Source organism: Artemia sp. Qi Xiang Cuo, chromosome 13 (assembly GCF_049724085.1).
Source record: "Artemia sp. Qi Xiang Cuo chromosome 13, ASM4972408v1, whole genome shotgun sequence".
NCBI lineage: Eukaryota > Metazoa > Arthropoda > Branchiopoda > Anostraca > Artemiidae > Artemia > Artemia sp. Qi Xiang Cuo.
Genome location: NC_142806.1, coordinates 23,249,715 through 23,269,589, shown reverse-complemented (window position 1 = coordinate 23,269,589; position 19,875 = coordinate 23,249,715). Strand labels below are relative to the sequence as shown.

Genomic DNA, 19,875 nt, shown 5'->3' with positions numbered 1-19,875 from the left:
TTTTCCTTTTTTTTGTCAGAGATTCTCTAGGATGAGGTGCTGGTGGTAATTACTTGTACAGAAAAGCAAAAAGGATAAATTCATTCTACATGAAGAGTACCACATAGTACAATTTTTTTAACATTAATCAAAATAACTTTTTCGACAAAACAAGTTTTTCAAAGAAAAGTAAAGAACCCCATTAAACCAAAAATGAGCCAAAATAGAATCAAATAATATACCAAGAGGGAAACTGCCACAAATCCGCATTGATAAATAAATGAAACCCAACACGAACAGAAATCACAATAAATAACCGATTCAAACTCAAAACGAGCAGAAATTAACATAAGCAGGGCTCAAAACCCCTCTGCTTCCCAAGGCTAGAACATAACTTTACTGAAAAAAATACAAATGAATGTCCATTGTCAGTTTAATGTATATATGCTGATAATTATTCCTTAAAATGTTAATAATATTCGATTTATTAAATTTAAAAAAGTGAAAACATTTAAATTTTTTCAGTGAAGTGCAAATTATGTTCTGGCCTTGGGAAGGCACAGGGGTTTTGAGCCCTACTCATGTTAATTTCCGTTCGTTCTGAGTTTGACTCGATTGTTTATTGTAATTTATGTTACCTAAAACTCTGCAATTAAATATTACCTAAAACTCTTGCCTTAATACCCTTGGCTTTAGTAGCAGTAGTATCAACACCAGTAGTTATAGTAGTAGCAGTAGGAGTAGAGGTAATAACAGTAGTCTTAGCTTTAGTAGCAGTAGTAGTACCAGCAGTAAGTAGTAGTTGTAGGAGTAGAAGCAGTAGTATTATGATTTAAATTGTCTTTTGGTTAGTTTAACAGCTCCCATATTAAGCCTCGTAAATTTTGAATTCACACCCAAAACTGCTCCTAAGATATTGCTGATATAACCTTTTGACAACCTGCATACGGATGGCAGGTTGTCATCCGTACAACAGAAATTTTCAGAAATAGTCTGTGAAAATTTCACCGTCACACCCCTAGGTATAGTTGTAATAGAATTCACAGCAGTAGTATTACTACTCAGCTTAATACAACTAGCCATTATTATTCCACTGTCGATATGCCCTTTTGATAACCAATATATTCATATACTTCTTGAAATTTTCAAATTAATGCTTTTAACCTTACAAGTAGTTGCGATAAAAATAGTAGTTCGAGCAATAGAAATAGTAGTAGACTAGTAGTAGAACTAGTAAATGTTGCAGTAGTAGTAGTGTTATTAATATTGTGCACATATTGCCTTTTGGTCAATTGATCTTCCCCTTTTAGCATTCCCTGAGAGTTCTAACTTATTACAAAAATCAATTCTTAATATACGCTATTTTGACAATCTAAATGCACATAGTGCTTTTGTTAGTTCGAATTTGCCATTAGTATTCTCTCAAATTTTACCCTCACAGACAAAGCCTCAATAGTACTATCACAGTAGTTTCGGTGGTAGTAAAAGTAGTTGTAGTGTCAGTGTTGCAGTAGCAGTAGTAGCAGCAGCAGTATTAATAGCGGTAGTAGCATGTCACTATTTCGTTTGGGTCAGTTGAACATCACTTTCATATTAACCCGGAAGTTTCACCTTGACACGGTAAGCCGTTTCAAAATTATTGTTGATGTGCACTTTTGACATCCTTTTGGCGCCCTTTTCACCTTAATCCTCTAAGCCTTACAAGTTGTTACAATTGAAGTAGTGGTTGGAGTAGTTTAGTAGCAGTATTAGTATTAGTAAAAGAAACAGCAGTATTAGTGTTAGAAGTAACATGCATATATTACGTTTTTGTTAATTGGTCTTCCTCTTTAAGTATTCTCTGAAAGTTCCCACTTAATGCCCAAGTCCATTCTTGAGATACGCCATTTTGACAATCTACATGCACATAGTGTGTTTTGATTTAGTTCGAAATTCCCCTAAAAGTTCTGTCAAACTTTCATCTTTGTACAAGTGCCCTTAATTGCACTAGTATCATAATAGTGGTGGTAGTAGAGGGAACATTAGTAGCAGTAATAGTGTGTTATCATTAGTAGTAACAGCAGTAGCAGCAATATTAATAGGAGTAGTAGCAGGTACATTTTGGCTTTTCGTCAACTGAACATCCCACTCATGATGCCACTGAAGTTTCCTTTTGATAAGCCTTTCAAAAATTATTGTTGATGCACCCGTATTAGCAATCTGTAAGCACATAATATGTTTTGATTTAGTTCAACGTTCCCCTCAACGTTTCCTCAGATGTTTATTTCAATATCCTTAGCTTTAGCAGAAATTGCTACAGAAGTAGTAGTTTTAGTAGTGGTAGTAGTCGTGGTAGCTGTAGAAGCAGCAGTAGTTGTAGTAGTAGTAGCGTGCAAATATTGCCTTTTTGTTAACATCCCCAAACACACAATTACTGAACCTTTCAATAATAGTAAAAAAAAATTGATGTCTCGAAAGTTTGTTTGGATATTTGTTTTGGAAAATCATGGCCGTGGGAGGTGGGGGTGGGGGGATGGCTGCTCCCAAATCACTTTGACTCAAAAGGTCACTATAACTTCAATTTCAAATAAAATGAGACTCGTCTGAATTTTATACGACCACCCATTCCATAAAAGCCTGATATGTCACTTAAAGCCCTTTCCCCAGGGCTCTGGGGGGGGGGGGGGTGTCAACCCCGAAGGCAGTTTTATGTGATCTTTTGACTATTTTAAACAAAATGGCCATTGCACAATTTCAATCAGATGTGTTTGGTGAAAAGAGGGATGTGTTTGGGGGGAGGCTAGTTGACCTCCACTACTTTTGAGTCTTAAAAGAGAACTAGAACTTCCAATATCAACCAAATGAGCCACCTATAAAGTTTATACAACTATCCCTTCCATATGAACTTTAAATGCCCCAGGGGCATAACTCACAACCCTTGCTCCGAGGCTATGGTGGTTTGTATCAACCCCAAAAGCCTTATAATATGATCTTTGGTCTATTTTGAATAAAAGGCCAGTCTTAAAATTTTGTTTGGATGCAACTCAAGAAAACACGACGTCTGTGCGTGTGTGGGGGGGGGAGGGGGGGGGTAGCTGCACTCTAATCACTCTGACTCCTAAAAGGACACTTGAACTTCTGATTACCAATCGAATAGGTCCCCTCCAAAGTACATATAACCACCCTTTCTATGAAAACCTTATATGCCCCCAGGGCATAACTTACAACCCTTGCCCTGAGATTTGTGGGGGGGGGGGGTATTCCTCACATAAATAATTTCCGGACTCTTCAACTACGATGAACAAAATTGTATCTCCAAGTTTTGATTGGAGGTTTTGGGGGAAATGATGGGCATGGCGGGAGGGAAGGCTGGTTGCTCTCAAATCACTTTTGACTCTTAAATAGGGCACTATAACTTCCAATTTCAAATCAAATGAACACCACCTGACTTTTATACAACCGCCCATTCCATAAAAACCTTATATGCCCCCAGGAAATCATTTACAACCATATCCCCAGGGCGCTGGGGGGTTGTATCAACCCTAGAGGTATTGTTTTATGTTCTTTGGAATATTTTGAACAAAATTACTATTTCACAATTTCAATCAGACATGTTTGGTGAAAAGAGGGGTTATCAGGGGATACTAGTACTAGTTACCCAGGGAGCAGGGGCTAAATGCCCTCTATCACTTTTGACTCTTAAAAGAGAACTTGAACTTTCGATTTTCAACCAAATGAGCCTTTAATAAAGTTAAACAACTATCCCTTCAATAAAAACCTTAAATACTCCCGGGGTATAACATACAGCCCTCGCCCCACGGCTCTGGTGGTTTGTAACAACCCTGCAAGCCTTGTTATATGATCTTTGGAAAATTTTGAATAAAATGATTGTCCCAAAATTGGAGACAGTCTCAAAAAAAAGAAAATTTGAGGCCATCTCTTACATTCTAAGAATTTCTATCAGATGCATTTTTGGAAAATACAAGGTGTTGGGGGTGAGGGTACCCGCCCTCCAGTCACTTAAAAGGGTTACTAGAACTTCTGATTACCAATCCAGTGAGCCACTTCCAGGCTGCTTGCTCTCAAACCACTTTTGACTCTTAAAAAGGGCACTATAACTTCTAATTCCAAATGAAATTAGCCTCATCTGAAGTTTATATGACCATCCATTCCACAAAAACCTTATATGCCCCCAGAGCATGACTTATAACCCTATCTCCAGGCACTGGGGGGTTGTGTCAATTCTAGAGGCATTGTTATGTTCTTTGGACTACTTTGAACAAAACCTCTATCTCACAATTTCAATCAGATTTGTTTCGTGAAAAGCGGGGTAGTGGGGAGAGGGGTGGGGTGGGGGGCTAGCTGACCTTCATCACTTTTGACTCTTAAAAGGGAAATAGAACTTCCAATTTTCAACCAAATGAGCCTCTTCTAAAGTTTATACAACCACCCCTTAGCCTATGTAAAAACCATAAATGCCCTTGGGGCATAGCTTACAACCCTTGCCCCCAAGCTTTGGGGGTTTGTTTCAACCCCAAAAGCCTTGTTATATGATATTTGGACTATTTCGAATAAAATTGCTATCTCAAAATTTCTATTAGATATATTTCACAAAAATATGGCGTTTGGATTGGGGGGAGGGAGGTAGCTGACCTCCAATCACTTTGACTCTTAAAAAGGGAACTAGAGTTTCTGATTGCCAATCCAATGAGCCCCAACCGATTTAGATATGACCATGCTTTCTATAAAAACCTTATATGCCCCCAAGGCATAAATTACAACCCTTGCCCTGAGGGTTGAGGGGGTTGTCATCCTGAAAGACACAATTTTTGGACTTTTTAACTATGTTTTAACTATGTTCAACAAAATGGCTATCTCAAAATTTTAATTGGGTGTGTTGGGGAAATGATAGATGTGGGAGGGGGGTTAGTTGCCCTCAAATCACTTTCAACTATTAAAAAGAGCACTAGCCCTTTCAATTTACAATTAAATGAGCCTTTTTTAAAGTTTTTACGACAACTCCTTCGCTACAATGTGCCCTGGTCTAAAAAAAAATAATAATGATAAATAAATAAATAGCACATTGTGCCAACATTGTTCTTTACTTTCTTCTTCATGAGACATGTCATCAAGGCTGACTGCTAAATGAAAAATCCTTCCAGTCAAATTTGGCTTACACTGCATCTCAACTTGATATGCAGCTAAGCTGCTATGTAATATTTATCTTGAATCACCTAACAGTGTAACAGCACTTTTTGTGCTTTAATAGTGGGAATCATGTATAGATATGGGATTATGATGTTTTATATTTAGATCCAAATTTGGATTTGTTCCAGTTTTTTCTTCTTTTTTATTATTATTATTTGATAAATAGTAAGCTAAATCCTAATTACTTCATATGCAATAGAAAGAAATCTACAATGTAATGAAAACCAAACTCAGAATCAACTTTGACAGATTTTGATTATCCCCTTGCATAAATATAAGTGATTTGTGGGCTGTTTTCACTTACATTTCTACACACCTTTTGAGCAAAAAAAAAAGTGTTCACAATAATTACCCAAACAGATATCCTATAGCAGCAATTCAAAGCTTTAAATTCATACTATATTCTATCTGATACCCCTTCCATGAATACATTATCACTACAAAAAAGCATTGCAGGTCCACACCCCTTGTCTTCAGTTTCCATATCTAACACTGCCTATGAAAGACTTTCTTTCAAAAAACTCTAGATTAAGGGTTTTTACCTATCTTGTAAAATTGTTACCTTAGACCTTAGATCCTCCTGTGCCTCCAGAGGCACTTAGGGCATCCAAGAAGAGTTGCCAGTCATCTCTCATTGCTGCGGCCAACCAGCCATCTTCACATTCAGGTTGGATTGAGGCATTGAGGTTTGTGAGGTCAGCTCGGTAGCTGCGTCGTAAGGTATTTTTGGGGCGTCCTCTTCTTCTGGTACCACGTGGCTGCCACTGAAGGACGATCTTCGGTAGTTGAGTTTCGGGCATGCGGATCACTTGACCAAGGTATCTTCACTTCCTATATTTGATCACTTTGGTTACCAGTGGCTGGGATGTCATCTGTCGTATAGTAGCGCTTGTTACTTTTTTGGACCCGTGGATATTTAGAATGCGCCTTAAGTAAATGTTTTCAAATGCGAAAAGTTTCTTTTCAAGTATTTGATCTATGTGCCAAGTTTAAGAACCATATCAAAGTGTCGAGAGGATGTTGCTGTTGAACAGCCTAAGCTTGAGTCGGAGCCTCAGCTTACTTATCTTTGTAAAATTGTAAAGATAAGTAAATCAAGCTTTCAAGAATACATCTAGAGCCCAAATTAGGGCCTAGGAAGGTACTTTTAAGTTCTTATTTTGAGGAATATTCATTCTTCATTGTACAGCTTGTCCTAGAGCTTGGATAAAACTGTATACTAGGTAAATAAAATCTTCAGAATCGGACTGATGACATATATATGGGTATGGCAAGTTGTCCTCAACATTGTATCTTAACACCCATACAACTTTCTAAGATAGCCCTAAGACAATGAAAAAACCTGAAGGTAATCTTTAGCATATTATGCCAAACCTCTTACAGGCATATTATGATCATTCTATCCTAGGTAACATTATGGAGATAATTATCTATATCCAATTCCTCTGAGTATAAAACGTTTTGTCATGCAAAACATCTCCAGTTATTAAAACTATACATAAACAGCAAAATTTCTTAAGCTTGTAACTCCATAATAAATATATGTAACTTACAAATTAACTTAAATAACAAACTTCTATATTCATATAATTTTATATTAGGGAGTTCACCCCCTAGTCAATACCTTGCTCTTTAGCTAAAGTTCGAATTGTGTTCCGATTCTTTAAACATGACCCCTTAATCACAAAGGCCATTAGTTAGAATAAATAGCTCTTATGAAAGTACTAAAAAAAATTTGGCTTCAAGAGCAAGGTATTGACTAGGGGGCAAACCCAATCATATATGCAATAATTTCTGTTTGTTTTAAGTTTTGATGTTGCTCCTTACTTTTAGGTGAAACACTTGTTTCTTTTCATTTAATTTTTTTTAAATAATGCTGGGAAATCCAGCGCCCCCTTCATAGCAATGCCCCTTCCCTCATGGAAAGATCATCTCACATATCCCCCCCCCCCACCACTAACAGAAAGAATTCCCTGAAAACGTCTGTATACTTCCCAATAAAAAATACTATATGTAAACAGTGGGTAAAGTTCATAACTTTCAGCCCTCCCCCTGGGAATTTTAAGGGTTTAAGTCATCCTAAAAGACATAATTATTACATTTTCGACCATGCTGAACAAAATGGCTATCTCAAAATTTTGATTGGGTGACTTTGGGAAAAAATGAGCATGGGAGGGGGCTTAGTTGCCCTCCATTTTTTTGGTCACTTAAAAGGGCATAATAACTTTTAATTTCCGTTCGAATGAGCCCTCTCACAATATTCTAGGACCACTGGGTTGATACTATCACCGCTGGAAAAAAAAACATGCATCTGTGATCTTTCTTCTGGCAAAAAAAACAAAATTCCACATTTTTGCAGATAGGAGCTTGAAACCTCTACAGTAGGGTTCTCTGATATGTTGAATCTGATGGAATGATTTTCATTAAGGCTCTATGTCTTTTAGAGGATGTTTCCGCGTGTTTTCGAAAATAAGGCAAATTTTCTCGGGCACGTAAATTTGTATGGGTAGGCCTAAACTTGATGAAACTTATATATTTGAAATCAGTATACAAATCTGATTCTTTTGAGTTATCTATTGGTATCAAAATTCTGTTTTTTAGAGTTTTGGTTACTATTGAGCTGGGTTGCTCCTTACTTACAGTTTGTTACCACAAACTGTTTGATAATCTTAGACAGCTTGATCAATGGGCTGAGAATGGCTTCTTAAATTTAATGTTGCCAAGTGCCATGTCATTCACTTTGGCAAAATGAACCCTTGTTGGTCTTTATTTTTTTCTCATGCCACCTGCTCTTCTCTGTAAATAGTTAGCAAGATCTTGGAGTCACTATTGATGAATGAAAATTCAGCATTTGTGCAAAGAAGTCGGCTGCTGGTGCTAGTTCAACTATGGGGCTGATTAAGCATCCTCTTTCCACTTGTTCCCCATAAATTCATCAGTCTTCTGTACAAGAGACTTGTGCATTTTAAGCTTGAAGTTGGAATGTCTCTAACCTCCCCTTATTTTAAAAAAGAGTTGGAAGATGTCCAGATACATACCACCAAATGATATCCAACACGCAGGAACTTTCATACCCTGCAAAACTAGCAAAGTTGAAACTCCCAACACTAGGAGAAATAGAGGTGATACCATTTTAACCTATAAGTTAATGAGGGCTAATACACTCCCAGCCTTATTTCCGACTATTGGTCCTAACTCAAGAACAAGAGGTCATCACCTGAAACTTTTTAATCAGTCTACCCTATCCAGAATCCACACAAAATTCTTTTCCTCATGAATTGTCAACAGTTAGGATAAACTCTTCAAAAATCTGTCAACATCTTCAAGTGAAGGCTGAATGCTGAGTGGTGCTCCAGGGAGTGTAAACTCAGCTGGGAAGCTATGGATCAGCATGCTGCACCTGGTCACAAAAGAATATTGAATACAACTCAAATTCATCAACTCTGGAGCTCTATAAGGAGAAATCCTTAGATTGCTCCAAGCTGCAATTTAAGGCAGCATAGCTTCAAATCCTGCAGAGAGAATAGGAATTACACTTTCAGAAACTAGAGCCAATGAAAAGAGACCAACGACCATAGAAGGACAGGACCTTTACTAAAGCTCTTCTATCTGCTGAATTTAAGGCCTATTCATGATATAAAAAACTGAGGACTAAAGGAATATTGTGATTAATGTATATCTTAATTTAAGAGTGAAAATTTGGTGAGTGCCTTCCTAAAACCAATCACTTTTCTTACAATGGGATTTTATTACAAGTTTTACTAAAGTTGCTAGGTAGACTACTTCACCTTTTTTTAAATTATATCCATAATTTTCAGTTTTTTCTCTAATTCTGCAATTATTATAATTAGAAAACTCTTTTAATGCACTATCAGCACCATAGGCCTTCATTATTTTTTAATCATCAATGTAACCTTCAAATCCTTATAAACAAGGAAATGGTAGATATTACAGAAATGCAGCTTGAAAATACCTTCCCAGGGTATATTTTGGCCCTGGACTCATTCCTGAAAATTCTATTTGCCCAACTCAACTGCTTTCCAATATAGCAAGTAGCACCTCAAGTAGAACTTTACAAAAAAGTAGTACTGTAATACCAGACTCCTTATTTTGTGCTATTGTACATATTAACAAAATAGTATAAATAAACAAATGAATACAAAAAAAGTGAAAAAATTGACACTAACACTAGCCTAGGAGTAATTGACACTAACACTAGGAGTTACTATAGGAGTGAGGACGCAAATTGGATTTAACTTTGAATTTAATTGGTTTGAAAAAAGTGTATTTGTTAGACAGTGAAGATATTGCGAAACATTGAATTGGCTTGGGATTATACACCTTGGATTACGTCATTTAATTATGACAAAAAAAAAATAGACCAAAGTCAATGAATCAAGCTCTGATTGAGTAGTAGTTCAGGTGTCTTTACCGCTTGCCCTGAGGAATGGAATGAAATGCAAATATTTGATTAATTGAATTTTGCAAAAGCTACAAAGTATTCCTGAAAGTTGGTTGTGATTCCTGAAGTAGCGTCGGTATTCAAACGCTGTTGGAAATCGTCGGTGCAGGAGATAGGGGTGTTAGCCGTGCCCAAATTAACGGTGGCTTAGCGAACTGCACGTCCGCATCGACGTGGATAAATTATAGGTGCCAAAATAGGTAAGAGAGATTACATATTTTATTTTATTTGCACTTGCCATGGGGTGAAAAAGCAAGATTGCTAAAACTGACCAAGTAGGATCCCAGTCTGTTGAGAACAGTTTGTTGAATTCGACCGTTTCATCTGAAGGGAATAACGATGTCGCTTCACTGAAGACCCTGGCGGATGATTTTGCTAAGATGCTAACAATACTTACTGAAAATGGTAAAAAACTAGACTCTATAAACGATAGTATAAAAATGTTAGAAAATCGTATGGTATCAGTGGAGAATACACAGTCTGAGCTAAAATCAGAAGTTAATACTACGAATTCGCGTGTTACACAGCTTGAATCTGATGTTCTAAGCTTAAGAAATCAAATGTCAATTATCGCTAGTGCAACGAAAAAGTATGAAACTGGGAGTGCAGATCTGTCTCGTCGGCTTATGGCATCTGAGTATCGACATACAGAGACGAAAATTATCGTTTGGAATGCTCCCTCCGAAAATACCACCCAAGCCAAATCGTTCTTTTAACAGATGTGTTTGGAGGGTCTTGGTCTGTCCATGGTCCCGAGGTTTTGAGTTGTTGGTAATGTCCGTAAGGAGCAACAGTATTTTAAAGTTGATGTTAGTTTTCGAGATGTGAAGGTCGGTGTACTTCAAAACGGAAAGAAATTACAAGGTAAAGTTATTGGACACCATAGAAATGTATCTGTTAGCGATGATGCACCAATATCAGTTCGCGAAGCTCGAAGGAAGTTGTATGCAAAGAAATCTAGATTAAATGCTATAGGAGTTTCATCATGGGTTTCCAATACAGTTCCACCATATATACAGATCGACCGTGGTGGTGTGGCGGCAAAATTTGGTTACGATGAGCCTATCCCTGAGTTATGTGACCAATAGATGGTTATATCATGAATGGTGAATTAAGAGTTTGTTAAGATATTTTTATTTTGTTTTTTTTTGTTTTGTATTTGTGTTTATGGAAAAAATGAAAAGTTGTTCTTTTTTCCTCATTTATTTAGTTTTTGGTAGAATTTAGAATGGGTAAGTGGTAGACACAGGTAGAACATTGCGTTTTCTTCAATTATAATTTTCTGGAATTCAGTAATGGAAACAGTAAGCCTGTATTGTGACAGGCTAGTGTTAGTGTCAATTTTTTCACTTTTTTTGTATTCGTTTGTTTATTTATACTATTTTGTTAATATGTTTCTTATTATTTTTAGGTTATATTGTGTTTTCTCTGGAGCTTCGATTACGTTGGAAACGGGACCACCGACCCTCCGAGTTATAGTAAGTTATTCAGTTGGTTAGGTTTGGTTGCAACTACCCTCCTTTTCTTTTATATATATATATATATATATTTATAAAAAATGGTAATTGTTCGTAATGATCGTTTGGATTGGCTTGAGAATAATCCATTGAGTGTTTCGGATTTAGGATTAGGGATACTTCACAGGGATTTTGATATGGGGGTAGATGATGTTTTTCCGAAGGTTAATTATAAGTGCCCAGTTGATTTACATACTAGACTGGCACCAGATAAACTTGGCATTTTTCATTTGAATTGTCAGGGGTTAAATAGTGCATTGGATTATTTGTCGGAGCTGTGTATGCTATCTGATTTTCATATTCTTGCACTTACTGAAACATGGTTAATGAATAATAATTCTGGACTATTGGATATTTTGAATTATAATATGTATTTTAAGAACCGTACTCACCATCAGCATGGAGGACTTGCCCTGTACATTAGAACTGATTTGAATGTGAAGGTTAGGGATGATTTGTCTGTTAATAAAGAGATGATTTTTGAGTGTTTTGTTACGGAGGTTGATAAGAATGGTGACCCATTTTTTATTGCTGTTTGTTATCGCCCCCCTTCAGCTAGTGTAGATTTTTTGTTAGAATTATTAAAGCAACAAATGGACCTTCTAACTCGTAAGAACATGCCGGGTTTTGTGTGTGGAGATTTTAACATTGATTTGAAATTTTTAGCATCTAATTTAAAAGCCCGGAATTTTTTGAATTTAATGTTAGGTTATGGGATGCATCCTGCTGTAAATATTTGTACTAGAGTGGCGGATTCATCTTCATCTCTAATTGATAATGTATTTTTGAATGTTCCCCATGATTCGTCGAGTGTTGTGTTAAATGATGTTTCGGATCACTTTGGTTTGGCTATATTAGTTCCGGGTATATTTAAGAATATTAATATTAATTGTGATGCTCGCCCTAAGCCTAAGAAATTAATAGTTGATTCAAATACTATTTCAAGATTTAAGCTTAGGATAGAACAGTTAGACTTTAAATTTTTACAAGAAGAATTAGATTTAAATTTGAAGTTTGAGCTTTGGTATGGTAAGATTAAGGATACGTTTTTGGAATGTTGTGAAGTGTCAGGAATACAGAAGAGAAGGGTGTCTCCGAATAAACCTTGGATTACAAAGAGTTTGTTGCAGTCAGTTAATAGAAGACAGTTTTATAGCAGTCAGTTAATAACAAGGAGCAATGATCCTCATGATAAAGTAATATATAGAGTTTATAATAGTAGGTTAAATGCTGCACTCCGACTGGCTAAGGTAGAATATTATAAGGTTAAATTTAAAAAAGTTGAGGGTAACCCGAGTAAGACTTGGAAATTGATTAAGTCGGTGACTTGCCCTGGTAGCGTCTTGATCCGTCCAGATAATATGGGAATGAATAATAATGTTGCAGATGAGATGTGTAATCACTTCGCTACTATTGGACAGCGTGTGTCATCATCGGTGCCAGTATTTGATCAAGATGGAGATTTTCGTCAGTTCCTACCTGAAGATTGTGATGTGTCTGCGTACCTTAAATCTGTAACTGTTGATGAATTATTTGATGTTATAAATAATATGAAAAATGGTGCATCAGGAGGCGATTTTATTTCGTTGAAGGCTTTGAAGTCAATATTACCTGTTATATCTAGTCATTTTTTAGGACTGATAAATAATTGTTTAAAAGCTGGAATATTTCCTGATTGTCTAAAGTGCGCGAATGTTATCCCGATATTTAAAGGAGGGGATAAGAATTGTTTTAGTGATTATAGACCGATTTCTTTACTGCCATTTATTTCAAGAGTGTTTGAAAAGTTGATTCATAGTAGGATGGTAAGTTTTTTCGAAAAAAGACAATTTTTTAGTTCTAGTCAGTTTGGGTTTAGGAGTCATCATTCTACAGAGCATGGAGTTTTGTTTTTAACAACTTTTATTAATGATGCTTTAGACAAGGGTCTGAAGATAGCTTCGATATTTTTGGATATTACTAAAGCATTTGACTCTGTTGATCATGATATACTAGTTCAAAAGCTATATAGTAGTGGTATACGTGGTGATTTTTTAAATGTGACAGTTAGTTTTCTTAGTGAAAGGACTCAGTGTGTCGTGATGGATGGAGTTACATCTAAAATTGAATATATTTCGATTGGAGTACCCCAGGGTTCCGTTTTGGGCCCTTTGTTGTTTTTGGTTTATATTAATGACCTTTGTAGAGCTTCAAGTAATGTGTCTTGTTCTTTAGACCTTGATACTTACGGTACAAAAGGAATTCTACCATGTTTTGCTGATGATGCCCATTTCACCGTAGCTGCTAGAACTGAAAATGAGTTGATGACTATATTGAAACAAGGTATTTCTTCGACTGAAAAGTGGATGCGAGTAAATAAATTGAAACTGAATCATAATAAGTCGAATTTTTTGATTTATGGTAGAATTACTGGACATTATCCATGGATTAATAATATAGAAGTAGGGCACCATACTATTGTAAGATCTACTAGTACTAGATACCTTGGTGTTATAATTGATGAAAGCCTTAGTTTTTAAAACCATATTGCATCTGTTAACAGCAAATTGTCTCGTAATATTGGTATTATGCGTAAACTTAGGTATCTTTTTCCGTGTGAAATTCTGAGAATGTTGTATTTTTCTATGGTTCAACCATATCTCATTTACTGTTGTATGGTTTGGTCGAAAACATTCGTAACTCAACTCCATCCGCTCTGCGTGACACAGAATATGGCAATTAGAGTTCTTTATAGTAGTCAAATTAACATTTCTGTATCGGTGAGGCATCTTTACCGCGAGTATAAAATTCTACCGTTGGCAGGAATATGTGTATTCTATAATGCTCTGTTTATGTTTAAATATTTAGCTTCGGAGTTACCATCATGTTTTTCAGGAATGTTTAGTCTTGCGTCTACTACTCACGATCATTTGACACGATCTTCTCAATTGGTGCGAAGACCAGCTATGGTCACGTCTAGGTCTAGGTTTTCAATTCGCCATGTTGTTCCGTTAGTTTGGGAGAGTTTGCCAGAGGATTAGAGGAATGTTGGGGGTTTGCAGGATTTTCGTAAGTCGCTAAAGAACCATTGTTTTGATGTGTATATTTTGAATGGATTATTCCACGCCACTTAAGTTTTGTTTTTGAGGAGGGTTTAGTTGCAGCTGAATATGATTATAATTATTATAATTTTGTTGGGTGTTGTTTGGAGGTTCGTTGGTTTTCGAGTCCGGTAAGTTGAGCTCTAATTATGTTTTTTTTTTTTTTTTTCTTTTTTTGTTTATTTTTTTTTTTTTTTTTGGTTTCTTGGTTTTTTATTTATTAGGTGGGTTTTCTCCCGCACAAGCATTGCTTCAGGGAATCGATGATGTATATATATTTTTTTTTTTAAATAAACCCATTGTTACTTACTTAATGGCTGACTCAGACAATGTACCCCCCCACCCTTACACTCCCATATAAAGCCCTAATAATATATTTCTCTATTGTGTTGAATTTTTTCATGACATTATGCATCACAAGATGTCATTCTGTATTCTCAACTTCATGAAGTTTAGTTTCACCTGAGGGAAAACAATCAAATCATGAATGTAAATATATTGGATGTGACCACCTCTTACAAGGTTGCTAGCTACTGCTGCAACCCAGATTATTTAAAATAAGGATAAGAATTGCATCTAGGCTACTATTTTTGAAAGTCAACAATTGTGTGTTGAAGTTCAAATTTGACCCCCCCATTACTTAAGGGTGCTGATTTGGGGTGAGGGCATGGGAGTAGGGGCAATTACACTCTAGATTTGAACAATTTTTTATTTTTGGTAAAATTCTAGATTAGCTACTTTTTGCTTTCTTGGAAAGGGATTAGGTTAGGAAAATCTTACTTTCAGTAATCAATCCTGGGCCATTAACATACTCTGGGAAGATATTACCAAGCTTCTATGTTGCCCCATTTCTGATTCCTAAGTCTTTGAAATTTGCTGACTTGAAAGGTCTATACATGTTGGAATTTTGACAACAACATTTTACCTTAATTTTCAGTTTCTTTTTCTCTGGTTTTACTCTTGAAAATGCAATTCCTGTTATTTGAGTAGAATTACAAGCCATAACAATGAGTTTTTTCTAAAATTATGAACTGTGTTTGCAGATCTTTGAAACCTCATAAATTATGATTGAGCAAAGTTGTGAAACTAAAAACAGTTTTCTTGTACTTTGTTTAAGCAGAAGATTTGTTTTGCAAGGTTTCACTTTCATAACATAAACATTCTTAAAGGTCATCAAAGGTCACTGCCCTCTAGAGGGAGAAAGAGTGGAGGTAGGCACTTCAAAATACCTTCCAGGACATACTTTAACATATAGACCCATCCCCAAAAGTTTTATTCTCCTAATCCCCTTCCAACAAAGGAAGGGGGTGCATTGTCAGAAAAGTGACCATGATTTTTGGAATGAATATAAAATAGTAGTGCTTCTTTGGAGAAGTAGGCTAAATCAATTAGATAAGATAAAGATTGCTGGTAAATTTTACACCTTAAATTGCAGCTAGGAGCAATCTAAGGATTTCTCCTTGTAGAGCTCCAGAATGATGATTAATTGTATGCAAGAATCACTGGGGACCAGGTGCTGCTCTATCTTCAATAGCATCCCAATTGGATTTACACTCTTTGGAGGACCACTCAGCATCTAGCCTTTGTTTAAAAACATCAACAGATTCAGCACTACCAGTTTTATTAGATAATTTGTTCCAATTGTTGACAATATGTGTTGAGAAGAATTGAGTACAGACTCTAGATGTTGTAGACTGCTTGACAAGTTTCAGTTGATGACCTTTAGTTCTTGAATTGGTTCTAACAGCAGGGAATAATGCTGGGAGAATGTTAACCCTCAATAACTTAAAGGCTAAAATGGCATCCCCCTCTATTTCTCCTGTATACAAGTGTAGGGAGATCCAACTTTGATAGTCTTACAGGATAGGAAAGCTCATGCATACCAGATATCACTTTAGTGGCACGTCTCTGGACATCTTCAAGAACTTTTATATCTTTTTTTAAATATGAAGAGGCAATTGACATTCCAACTTCAAGCTTAGGATGTATAAGCCCTTATAAAGAAGATTGATGATTAATGAGGAACAAGTTCAGATGGTATACTTAATCAAGCCCAAAATTAAGCTAGCTCCAGCTGAAGATCTCTTAGCATGTGTCCTGAATTGTAATTTGTTGTCAATAGTGACACCAAGATCTTGCTCATTATTAACAGAGGAGGAGTGGGTGACCTAAGAAAAAATAAGAGCAGCATGGATTCTGTTTGCCAAAGTGAATGATATGGCACTTGGCAACATTGAATTCAAGAAGCCAGGCCTCAGCCATGTGACCCAGCAGATGAAGATTATTTTGTACCAGGGCATGATCTTCACAGGACAAAGCTGGTCCAAGAAGCTTCAGGTCATCTGCATAAAGAGTTGAATTACTACTGATAATGGAAGGAGCATCATTGATGAAAATATTAAATAATGTAGGACCCAAGACACTTCCCTGAGGAACTCCACTTAGAACACACGTTGAGGAAGAAAGAATACAATCTTTAGTCATCAAACAACTGAACACATTGGTTTTGCAAATAAAGAAAATCAAGGATCCAAAGCAGGGATTTCTCTTCAAGCTTAACTGCACACAATTTAATTGCAAGTCGATTGTGGCACACTTTGTCAAAAGCTTTAAAAAAGTCAAGCAGAATCATGTCAGCAGGGACCCCAATATCAAGCAACTTGGTGATGTGATCATATGATTCAAGGAGATTGGTGTCAACAGATATTCCAGAACAAAAGCCATGTTGTGATCTGTGTAAAACATTATTTGCTTCAAGGTGTTTAACAAATGCAGAATTAATTATTCTTTCAAGAACCTTAAGAACTGCTGATGAGACAATAATTTTCAGCAAGGTCCTTTCTACCTTTTTTAAAAATAAGAATAATATGTGCAGTTTTCCAATCCTGAGGTAGTCTAGAAAGATTTAATGATAATTCAAAAAGCAGGGAGAGGTTGACACAAGACTGTACAACATTCGTGTAGGGTACGTGGGTGAATGCTGTCTGGGCCAGCAGATTTATTCAGTTTGAGGGATGTCAGTTCCTTTAGAACCAAAGTATCTGTAATCAGAATTGGTTCCATAGCATGTGATATATCATATAAGGAAGGTTTAGGATATACAATACTGGGGTTGGACAAAAAAACAGAAGAGAAATATTGATTGAAAATTTCTACTTTCAGTTCAGGATCAGCAAGTGATATACTATCATGCAGGATATCTGGGATTGTGCATCTGCTGCAAAATTCTTGAGTGGCATAATGACAAAAAGATTTAGGGTTAACATTAACTTCTGTCAGTTTTTCTTCAAACCTTCTCTTCAACACCTTAATTTGGTTTGTTGTTTGATTACAAAAGGATTTAAAGACTAGATAATTTTCTGTGGTCTTATTTTTTCTATAATGGTTCCAAGCTCTGTGTTTTCTATTGATTAGCTTACTAATTTTAGTAGTCAAAGAAGGTAAACTCTTTGCCTGCTTTACCTGAAAAATTCTGGTGCATGACTTACACAGTTCATATTATTGACTTACGAATAAAGTAAACATACCATTTAATCCCTTTTTTTAGGCTCTTTCCAAATATAATAATAATTTTTTTGTCAGAAATGAATTTTACCCCCACCCCTATATATATACCAATTCAGGGTATATATTTACACATTCGGGGGAGGGGGGAGGGTAAATTTTATTTCTCATTTAAACAAGAGGTAAGTTTAAACTTTACCACTCCACCCCCCTTATGTGCAAATATATACCCTGAATTGGTATATATAGGGGTGGGGGTAAAATTCATGGTATATTTTTTATTGTTCATATTATTGACTTATGAATAAAGTAAACATACCACTCAATGCCTTTTTTATGCTCTTTCCAAATATAATAATCATTTTTGTCAGAAATGAATTTTACCCCCACTTCTATACATACCATATCAGGGTATATATTTGCATATTAGGGGGGGGGGTTAAATTTACCTCTCATTTACATAAGAAATAAAATTTACCTCCACCCCCCTAATTTGCAACTATAGACTATACCCTGAATTGGTATATAGGGGTGGGGGCAAAATTTATTTTGGTCAATATCTACAAAATCATATTAGGCTATTGAGTTAGGACAAAAGTGAATACACCATTTGATGCCTTTTTTTATGCTGATTACAATATAATAAGCATTTCTATCAGAAATGAGTTTCAGCCCCCCCCCCTATATAGGCCAATTCAGGGTTAGGTTAGGTTGGGTTAGGTTTAGCCTATATCGGGGGGGGGGGCTGAAATTCATTTCTGATAGAAATGCTTATTATATTCGTAATCAGCATAAAAAAGGCATTGAATGGTGTATTCACTTTATTCCTAACTCAATAATATGATTTCGTAGATATTGACCTTTATTTCTGACAAAAATGGTTATATTTTATTTGGAAAGAGCATAAAAAAGGGCATTGAGTGGTATGTAAAGTCAATAATATGAACAATGAAAAATTTAACAAATTCATTTCTGTCAAAAATTGTTAGGCCTATTCTATTTGGAAAAAGCATAAAAAAAGACATTGAGTGGTATGTTTACTTTATTTGTAAGTCAATAATATGAACTGCAAAAAAATTACCAGACTGTCAACAGTCAGTGCCTTTTGAAGGGAGAAGAGGTGGAGGTAGCTATCTCAAAATACTTTTCTCAGAAATCATTGAGGATCTTATTCTGTTCACCAAAGTTTCATTCACCTAAATCAACTACTTTTTAAGATAGAGGCAGGCCCCTTATTAAATTTTTTCCATAGACTGGGGTAGCAGAATATGTACAGCTGTGTTGACCTCCTGCAGCTTGGTGCTGCAGTGACTTGTTAGCCTAGCACATTACCCTACCTAGAACTTTACCAATCTTTAGATTGAGTTAGCCCACTAGCCTATAATGACATTGATGTTTACTTTATTTGTAAGTCAATAATATGAACTGCAAAAAAATTACCAGACTGCCAACAGTCAGTGCCTTTTGAAGGGAGAAGAGGTGGAGGTAGCTACCTCAAAATACGTTTCTCAGAAATCATTGAGGATCTTCAGCTATTCTGTTCACCAGAGTTTCATTCACCTAAATCAACTACTTTTTAAGATAGAGGCAGGCCCCTTATTAAATTTTTTCCATAGAGTGGGGTAGCAGAATATGTACAGCTGTGTTGACCTCCTGCAGCTTGGTGCTGCAATGACTTGTTAGCCTAGCACGTTACCCTACCTAGAACTTTACCAATCTTTAGATTGAGTTAGCCCACTAGCCTATAATGTTAGCCTACCTTAATTTGCTGGCTATAGTCTCCCCAGGTATGGATTCACAGTCACAGCTTTAAAGATAGCTGGCAATACTTGAAATTAAGCAATTCTATTCTACTTCTTTCTAAAATTTTTTGCTGTCTTAAGCGTTTGTAGCAGTATTGCTACTAGACGAGACCGCTCCGCCGGTCTCGTCAAAAAGCGGCATTTCCGCGGCATCCTTGAACCAAAATGCGGTAAAAACCGCGGCATGCCCGAAATTCTCGGAAAAGCTGTGTTTTGTATTTTTGAGAGAATGGTTAAAAAATCTTGCTTTAATAGTAATGTTGATTCAGTGTCAAGTGAAGTGTGGTGAAGATCGGCCATAAATTTGAGAAAACACGTGCTGTCTATCCTTCTTTTAAGCGGTC

General features: G+C 36.2%; 1 protein-coding gene across 2 annotated transcripts in view; it reads right to left on the bottom strand.

Moving 5' to 3' along the window:
• LOC148945088 (pre-mRNA-splicing factor 38B-like) overlaps positions 1–19,625 on the bottom strand; it is a 61,232-nt gene extending 41,607 nt beyond the window's left edge. Inside the window, exon 1 of one of the 2 annotated variants that reach the window (XM_089099481.1) lies at positions 19,489–19,625. The gene's annotated coding sequence lies outside the window, so the exon portion shown is untranslated. Of the gene's footprint in view, positions 1–19,066; positions 19,088–19,488 lie in introns of those variants that run through there. The other variant, XM_089099482.1, reaches the window with a different exon arrangement.
• Positions 19,626–19,875: the final 250 nt, after the last annotated feature.